The following is a 9,482-nucleotide window of genomic DNA, read 5'->3' on the forward strand; positions in this document are numbered from 1 at the left end:
GAGAAATACTTCTTTCCCATCATCCAGGCTGGAACGCTGCCACGGGGCCTGTAATGCATTAGGGTGAGTGGTTTCTTTGGAAAAACAGTTCTTTTTTTTTTTTTTCCCATTTATTTATTTTATTGCATTTTAGGTTTTGGTGGAAAAACAGTTCTTTTGAAACTTTAGAAGACTTCCCACTTGTTTCCAGTCAGTTCCATGCACAAGAATCACAGCCCAAAGTCTCCAGATGCTGCACTGAATGAAAACTGTGATGCCATAGCTTGAATGACCCTCATTGTGTGGCACCAAATAACTCCCATCTTCCCATGAACTGACTTCTGTGCTCTGCCCACCCCGGGCTGTTTCTTCAGAAGGCAGCCTCGTTGGGGCCATCCGGAGCAATTGGCGGGGTTAGGAAGACCACAGCCTGAACCAATGAGGTTCGGGTCTGGCTGCCTGAGAACTCTTTTTCTTTTTAATTTTTGAGACAGAGTGTGTTGCTCAGTCTACAGTGCAGTGGTGCAATCTTGGCTCACTGTAACGTCCGCCTCATGGGTTCAAGTGATTCTCATGCTTCAGCCTCCCAAGTAGCTGGGAATACAGGCACCTGCCACTAATGCCTGTCTAATTTTTGTAGTTTAAACAGAGAAGGGGTTTCGCCATGTTGGCCAGGCTGCTCTCTAACTCCTGGCCTCAAGTGATCCACCTTCCTTGACTTCCCAAAGTGCTGGGATTGCAGGCGTGAGCCGCTGCCCCTGGTCTCCTGAGAACTGCAGGGACGTGCTTGAGAAAGCCATGGGCCTGGGGCTGCCTCTCCAGTCGCTTCTTAGGACTAATTCAGCATAGGATACAGGCTTATTCAAGTTGAAGGGGCCCTAAGAATTATGAAGAATTCTGAAGAATTACCCAAGAATTCCCAAGAAGTCCTAGGCAGGAATGTTGAGATTCACACGAGGTGGCTGGCAAAATATTAAAGAAATATTAGGGAAAGTTATAGATTAGTCTCAAACCTTTTGAAAGGCCAAAAGGTTTCACTGGGACAGGCCAAAGGCCTCAGGTCCACGTTAGGTAAAAGATAGGGACGATAGGGGCTTTCCCAGTCTAAGTCTGTTTACCCCACATCCCTTTGTCTCTAACTGTTTAGTCATGTAAACTTTGTGCTGGATGGTCCTCTCAAGGGGAGATCAAAGGGGAATTACCCATTAGTAGTGTTTACTCTGGACCGGGAGCCTAAAGCTTTCATCAATTGTAAAACAATTCTTTTAACCATGTTAATTATCCACAGGTGTGTTAATTTAGAGCCTCTGTTATGAATAAATGTGTGGATGGACAGGGCGTTTTGGTCAACTGGTTACATTTTGCCCTCTGAAAGCAGCCAAGGACCATCCCTAGCCCACTTGAATCACTGTAATGGTGTGAGAGTGCATTCATTCACCCATCGTCCTTGTCAGGGTCTGCAGGCCAGACCTCAGCAGGTGGTGGTCAATTTCTCACAGGAGGCCCCTAGGGCAGCAGCCATGTCTTCCAGCTCTCCCACACCCACACAATTCTGTTCTGTGAATGTCCCCACTACCCTCCCAGACATTTGCAAGCCATTCTTAATTCTCCTGGGCGCTTCACCCCTACAACTTGGGGTCACTCTGGATGCTCGTCTTGTTGCCCACCCTTGCCCCATCCATGTATATCTCAGCTTGAGCATCTCTTCTTTCAAGAGGTCCTCCCTGAACCTCTGGGTTCTCAGATCTGCCCCTGCCATCACACAGCCTGCCTCCCTGCTCTTCTTCAAGGCCCCTGAATAGTATTTCTTTTTTTTGAGACAGAGTCTTGCTGTCACCCAGGCTGGAGTGCAGTGGCATGATCTTGGCTCACTATAACCTCTGCCTCCCAGGTTCAAGTGATTCTCCTGCCTCAGCCTCCTGAGTAGCTGGGACTACAGGCATGTGCCACCACGCCCAGCTAATTTTTTGTATTTATAGTAGAGACAGGGTTTCACTGCTAATACAGTGAAACCCTGACCTTGTGATCCGCCCACCATTGGCTGCCAAAGTGCTGGGATTACAGGCGTGAGCCACTGTGTCCGGTGGCCCCTAAGTAGTATTAAGTAACTAATGGTGAGATGCATTTCGTAAGATCTCTCTCCCATAAGAACCAAAGCCTCCTGAAAACAGAGATGGCATTGTTTTCCTTCATTGAAATGCTTTTGTTTTCTGCTTTTTCGAAAGTACTGGCTACGCTGTGTTCCAGGATTTGGCTCTTCCCTCTAGCCTGGTTTCTTACCTGTCTTGTGAAGGTATCTGGAAAAATGCTTTCATTTCTCTGCATGTGAGGACCCTGGTAGTTGGGCACACTCCTGATATACCTTACATGCATCCCCTCTCCCAAATTAATAGCGTTCTTTTCTTTTTGTGTGTGCCTTCTGAGTATGTACTATAAATCCCAAAGGAAAAAGGCAAGATCACCTACTTCTCTCAAAACTGGTGTCTTGTGTTGGTTCTTTAAGAAATAAGAACAAAGGCCAAGTGTGGTGGCTCACGCCTGTAATCCTAGCATGTTGGGATACTGAGGCAGGTGGATCATGAGGTCAGGAGTTCAAGACCAGCCTAGCTAAGATGGTGAAACCCTGTCTCTACTAAAAATACAAAAATTAGCTGGGCATGGTGGTGCACACCTGTAATCCCAGCTACTCGGGAGGCTGAGGCAGAGAATTGCTTCAACCCGAGAGGTGGAAGTTGCAGTGAGCTGAGATCACACCACTGCACTTCAGCCTGGGTGACAGATTGAGACTCTGTCCCAAAAAACAAACAAACAAACAAACAGAACTAAAATCTGACTCCTCCATTGCCTGCACCACAGCTTACAAACATGGCCCTGGCCCTAGCCTGAAGTTTGTCTTCTGGGACCTGGCCATGCTGGGAGACAGTCAGCTAAGGACGTGAGAAAAGGCAGGAGCTCAAATCCAGCCTGGGCAACATAGCAAAACCCCATCTCTCCAAAAGGCTGGGCATGGTGGCTCACACCTGTAATCCCAGCACTTTGTGAGGCCGAGGCAGGCGGATCACCTGAGGCCAGGAGTTTGAGACCAGCCTGGCCAACATGGTGAAACGCTATCTCTATGAAAAATACAAAAAATTAGCTTGGCGTGGTGGCTTTCGCCTGTAATCTCAGCTAGTCGGGAGGCTGAGGCAGGAGAATTGCTTGAACCCAGGAGGTGGATGTTGCAGTGGGCTGAGATCACACCACTGCACTCCAGCCTGGGTGAATGAGTGAAACTCCATCTCAGAAAAAAAAAAAAAAAAAAAAAAAAAAAAAAAAAAAAAAAAAAAAAAAAGAAAGGTGTGGAGCTGGTGAATGCTCTCCAAATGGAACCCAACTTCTTGATACAGTTTATAATGCTTCCCCCAACCCCCCATTCACTCATTCATTCACCAGCCACCTGTTAGACTCCTGCTGTGTGCTAGGCACCATTCTGGGCTCTGCAGAGGCAGCAGTGGGCAGACAACACTAGCACCAACAGTCAAGGAGCCTGTCCCCGGAGCTTCCCTGCTGCTGGGCGGGTCTGAAATAAGCCAGTAAATAGAAAATGTGTCAGATGGTGGGAAGTGCTGGGAAGAAAACCAGAGCAGCCCGATCACGCTACCCTGACCCATGTCTCACACCTCCCACACACCTCCCAGGCGAGGCTCAAGCCCTGCTGAAGCTTTTCTCTGGGTCCTAAACCTGCAGGCTCTCCATGGCCTCTGGGTCTTTATCTACTCCATTGCCTCTGCCTGAAGCTCTCTTCCTCCCAACCAACTCCTACTCAGGCCTCAGCTTCAATGTCCGCTCCTCAGAGCCCTTCCCTGATCCTACTGAACTGGCCAAGGTGCCTGGAGTTGGGTTCTGCAGCACCCAGCTCTCCCCACTATAGACTTTGTGACTGACACTTGACTGTAAGCTCCTTGAGAGCAGGAACCAAGCCTGTCCTGTCCTCAGTGCTATCCCCAGGGCCTAGAACAGCATGTGGCATATGATAGATGTTCAATAAATAACTGTTGAATGAACGATGGGGTCAATGAGCCCCCAGGTCTTGGGATGGCAGGCCTGGCAGCTCTGGGACCTGAGGTTCGTGTGTCCTGGGAATCTGGCATTAGGGCTGAGCAGCTGCTGCTGTTCTAGCTTGCACTGGTTTCTGCGTGTCTGTTTTCCGAGGTCTCAGGCAGATTGTGGGGTCTCAGCTCAGCACCAGTCTCCCAGGGGAGTCTAGGCCCTTGGGGTAGACCGTTGGGAGTGGCTGGGGACAGCTGAAATGTCTTCATTTGGGAAACTCTATGTTGATCACATCCATCAGCAGCGGCAGGGCCCGGTCCCTTGGTGTGCAGATGGGAGTGTGTGGCAGTAACCCCACCTTCCCTCCCTCAGGCCACTTCCAACCTCCCAGGCCAGAGAAGGAGCCACTGGCTACTGATTGCCACCCTCTCAGAGGGAGGCAGCAAAGGGGAATCTCCCTGGAGAGGCTGAGTGGCTCCTGGACTCCTACTTCATTATGGAGGTAAAGTGTGCATGGCCCAGAAACACACAGGAAGCTGGATTTTCCAGAATGCTGTCCCCCTCTGCCTTTGGAAAGTGGCATCCAGATGTCCTGAGAATGCACACTGGCTCCACCCAGGCTTGGCCAGAGGCTCACTGAACTTTTCAGCCTCAGCTGTGGGAGGACACAGAACGCAGCTCCGAACACCCACCCTCAAGGTTGCCACTCCCAACTGCCTGATGGTGGGCACGTCACGTAGCCTTTCTGTAGCTCAGTTTTGTCTTCCATACATGGGCGATAATGCCAGGGAGAGGTGAACCAGATCAGACCTTCAAAGCCCTGGGCACATGTTCTGACGGGGAAGGGAGCTGTGATTAATGATAAGATTGTCATCAGCTCTTCGGTCATAAGATTGATGCCATCCTGTTACCTGGAATGGAACCTGGCCTCTCTGAGTTCGCTCCAGCACATGCCTTCCCCAGGACAATAAGAGGGGGGAAATAGGGCGTGGAGTCCTTTGATCCATTGGCCTTCGCTCCCAGCTCCTGGAGGGGCTGTGGCTGGGAGCCGATGCAGGCAGCAGCCTTCTTGCCAGTTTTATTAGCTCGGAGGCTCTGCGGACAGGCAGGTAGGAGGGATGTGGGTGGGCAGGGCGCTTCCTGAGGCCAGCGCGCGGGCTGTGAGGGTGGATGGCTGAAGCTGTGCAGGAAGTTTTGAGAGGAAGCTGTGCCCACAGGATCGTGATCAGTTGGGGTGGCGTGAGAGTGAGTCCTCAGTGACTGCCTATCTGATGCTGGTTTGGGTGGCCTTTGGGGACATCCCCTGTCATGGCATCACCAAGCTGAGCTCTGACCACAAGGTACTCTCTTTGGTCCTCTTTGTCTGTGGCTAGGGGGTTGGCAATATAGCCTCTGAAACTCACCAGAAACCCCTCTGCTTCCCCCAGCCCTGCCTCCTCTAGCCCCCACCGCTGCTGATGGGATACCAGAGGGACCCAGGTGCTCTGGCCTCCAGCTCCCAAGGTAAGGAAGTCTTTCTTGGCTGGCCAGCACTTGTGGGATCTCAGCCAGTGGAGAAGGGATGAGGAGGGCTTTGAGAATTCCCCAGGCCTCAGATCTGGTGTGGGGATCCTTCTTATCCCCCAGGGTTGAGGGTTACAGAACACCCCAGCCTCAAGGGAGACCCAGCTGCCCCTCCATCCCATTCCCAGCAAATGCTGACAAACACCCCCGACTCCTGTGGAAGTTTCCCAGGTGTCAACTAGAGAAAATAAAAAGCTTCTGAAGAATTAGAGTTTGAGTCAGGTGCAGTGGCTTACACCTCTAATTTCAGCACTTTGGGAGGCTGAAGCCAGTGGATCGCCTCAACCTAGGAGTTTGAGACCAGCCTGGGCATCATGTAGAGATGAAACACCATCTCTACTGAAAATACAAAAAAATTAGCCGGGCACAGTAGCATGCATCTGCAGTCCCAGCTACCTGGGAGGCTGAAGTGGGAGGATCACCTGAACCGGGGGAGGTCTGAGGCTGCAGTGGGCGGCGATCACCACATTGCACTCCAGCCTGAGCAACAGAGTAAGATCATGTCTTGAAAACAAACAAACAAAAGCCTTTGAGTTCTTTTTATTCAGAAGTTTTTTGTTTTGTTTTGTTTTGTTTTTTTGAGATGGAGTCTCACTCTGTAGCCCAGGCTGGAGTACACTGGCACAATCTCGGCTCACTGCAACCTCTGCCTCCCGGGTCCTGGTTCAAGCAGTGCTCCTACCTCAGCCCCCTTGGTAGCTGGGATTACAGGCACGAGCCACCATGCCCAGCCTATTGAGAAGTTGTACTAGGACTATAGACAGGGCCTGTCACCTGAGAGCAGCCTTGTCGGGGGGTTCTGTTGGGCTGCGCTGGCCCAGTTTCAGTTCACAGTTCATGTGCAGGTGGTGAAGCGGTAGTACGTGCAAAATCACACCACGCTCTGGGTGTCAGACACCTGAAGCACATCTGCTGAATTGGTCATAGAGGCAGAATCACTCACCCCACCAGATAGTATCTTATGTGTAGGAAAAAGCAAGGCTGGGGCCATTTATCTTTCAAGGAATGTAGTGAGTCACACAAGAGACACGGGGCCACGTGCTCTATTCTGTTTTGTCTCCAAAGCAACCCTCCAGAGAGCTGCACATTGTCACAGAGTCAGGGGCTTGTGAATCCACCCAAGCAGAAATGAGCAAACATAGCTTCTTACATTTGCTACTTCTGCTTACCCAGGAGAGGAAGCAGCCCCAGGTGCCAGCTGTGTGTCACAGGGCACTGGACCCGGAGCCTCAGCCTGGGGGCCAGTGTTGGCTGCTGCTCCTGGACAAGTCAGTGGGCCTCTCTGAGCCTCAGTTTCCTCATCTGTAGAATGGGGATTAGAATGCTACCTATTGGGCTGGGCACCACGGCTGACGCCTGTAATGCCAACACTTTGGGATGCCAAGGTGGTTGGATTGCTTGAGCCCATGAGCTTGAGACTGATTCGGGCAACATATTTTGTCTCTATGAAAGTAAAAAAAATTAGCCAGATGTGGTGGCATGAACTTGTGGTTCTAGCTACTTTGAGGCAGGAGGATCACTTGAGCCCAGGAGTTGGAGGCTGCAGTGAGCCATGATCGCGCTACTGCACTGCAGCCTGGGTGACAGAGCAAGACCCTGTCTCAAACAACAACAACAACAACAACCAGATACCAAGAATGCTACCCACTGGATAGGGGTCTTTAGAGGATGAAATGAGGCGATCAGGAGATGAAATGTGTAGTGCGGTACTGGGCCGAAGAAATGTGCGGCACTGTTATTTGAAAGACGGGCCCAGGCTGGGCGTGTTGGCTCACGCCTGTAATCCCAGCGCTTTGGGAGGCCGATGTGGGTGGATCACAAAGTTAGGAGTTTGAGACCAGCCTGGCCAACATGGTGAAACCTCGCCTTTCTAAAAACACAAAAATTAGCCAGGCATGGTGGCAAGTACCCGTAATCCCAGCTACTTTGGGAGACTGAGGCAGGAGAATTGCTTGAACCCGGGAGATGGAGGTTGCAGTGAACCGAGATCGTGCTGCTGCACTCCAGCCTGGGCGACAGAGTGAGACCCTGTCTCAAAAAAAAGAAAGAAAAGAAGAAATAAGGGCCTGTGTGCATGTTGGCAAATGAGGATCCTGTCTCTGGGACAGTCCACCCCACCTGGTCTGATACACAGTAAGGAATGAGGGGGGTGGGAGCGGGGGAAGTTTCAGGTGATTTCTCCGTGAAATGATGGATGCAGGGCGCTGTGCTAGAGTGGGGCCCTGTGGGCCTCTGTGCCTGGGAGGGTCAGAGGCCTGGAAACCACTCAGGCCCTTCCAGGAAGGCTTGGGTGGGAACTGTAAGGGCCTTGTGGGACACGGCATGGAAACAGAGCAGGACGGGGCACCCAAGCCTCCATTCCACTCCTCCTTCGGAGTAAGACCTGCTCAAGTTCCGCCTTCAGGCCGGATTGCCCAAACCTTTCCTCGCTCTCCCTGTCTGGCCCCGCGAACTCCCCATCCCATAAGGCCCTCCTGTGTTCTCCTCACCAGGCTGGGTGGGCTCCTTGGGGCTTCTTGCCTTGCTGGGCTGGGCCTCCTGAAGGGCATGGGTCCCCCAGTGCTGATCCTTCCTGGGGACCTTGGCTCCCAAAGGACTCTGAGGCCACTGGCATCAGGGAGAGCCGACATCTTCTCTAAGTCCCTGATGTGGGTTCAAAGGTGGCCCCCAAATATATGTCCACCTAGAACCTCAGAGTGTGACCTCATTTGGAATAAGGGTCTAGGCAGATGTAATTTTTTTCTTTTCTTTTTTTTTTTTGAGACAGTCTTACCCTATCGCCCACTAGGGCTGTGTACCAGAACATGGACGGGAGGGCTAAAGCAATGTCAATTTCTTTTCTTTTTTGTGTGTGTGTCGCCTAAGCTGGAGTGCAGTGGCACACTCTCAGCTCGCTGCAACCTCTGCCTCCTGGATTCAAGTGATTCTCCCCCCTCAGTCTCCTGAGTAACTGGGACTACAGGCCCACGCCACCATACCTGGCTAATTTTTTGTATTTTCAGTAGAGACAAAGTTTCACCATGTTGGCTAGGCTGGTCTCGAACTCCTGACCTCAAGTGATCCACCCGCCTCGGCCTCCCAAAGTTCGGGGATTACAGGTGTGAGACACTGTGCCCGGCCTTTCTGCAGATGTAATTAATGTAAGGTAAGTATCTCAAGATGAGCACATCCTGGTTAGGGAGGGCTTTAAATCCAATAATAGGTGTCCACAGAAGAGACAGAAAAGGACACACCACACAGACACAAAGAAGTAGGGGACATGGTCCAGGCACGGTGGCTCATGCCTAGAATTCCAGCACTTTGAGAGGCCAAGGTGGGCAGATCACCTGAGGTCAGGAGTTTCAGACCAGCCTGGCAGACATGGTGAAACCCCGTCTCTACTAAAAATACAAAATAATTAGCTGGGCAGGGTGGCCAGCACTTGTGGTCCCAGCTACTCAGGAGGGTGAGGCAGGAAGAATCGCTTAAACCCAGGAGGCAGAGGTTGCAGTGAGCGGAGATCACACCACTTGCACTCCAGCCTGGGCAAGAGAGCTAGACTCCGTCTCAATTAAAAAAAGAAAAAAAGTAGGGGACAGGATGACATGGGCAGAGAGGGACTGATGAAGGATGGCAGGCAGGGGAGAGGCATGGGAGGAACAGATTTTCTGTCAGAGCTTCCAGAAGGAAGCAACCCTACCAAGACCCTAGTCTTGGACTTCCACTCTCCAGAACTAGAGGCTAGAAGTTTCAGTTGCTTTAATCACGTTTGTGAGTAGTTACTACGGTGGCCCTAAGAAATGAATACAGGCCGGGCGTGGTGGCTCACGCCTGTAATCCCAGTACTTAGGGAGGCCAAGGTGGGTGGATCACTTGAGGTCAGGAGTTTGAGACCAGCCTGGTGAAACCCCATCTCCACTGAAAATACAAAA

Source organism: Sapajus apella, unplaced genomic scaffold (genome assembly GCF_009761245.1).
Source record: "Sapajus apella isolate SASKATOON/1434 unplaced genomic scaffold, GSC_monkey_1.0 scaffold43, whole genome shotgun sequence".
Classification (NCBI taxonomy): domain Eukaryota; kingdom Metazoa; phylum Chordata; class Mammalia; order Primates; family Cebidae; genus Sapajus; species Sapajus apella.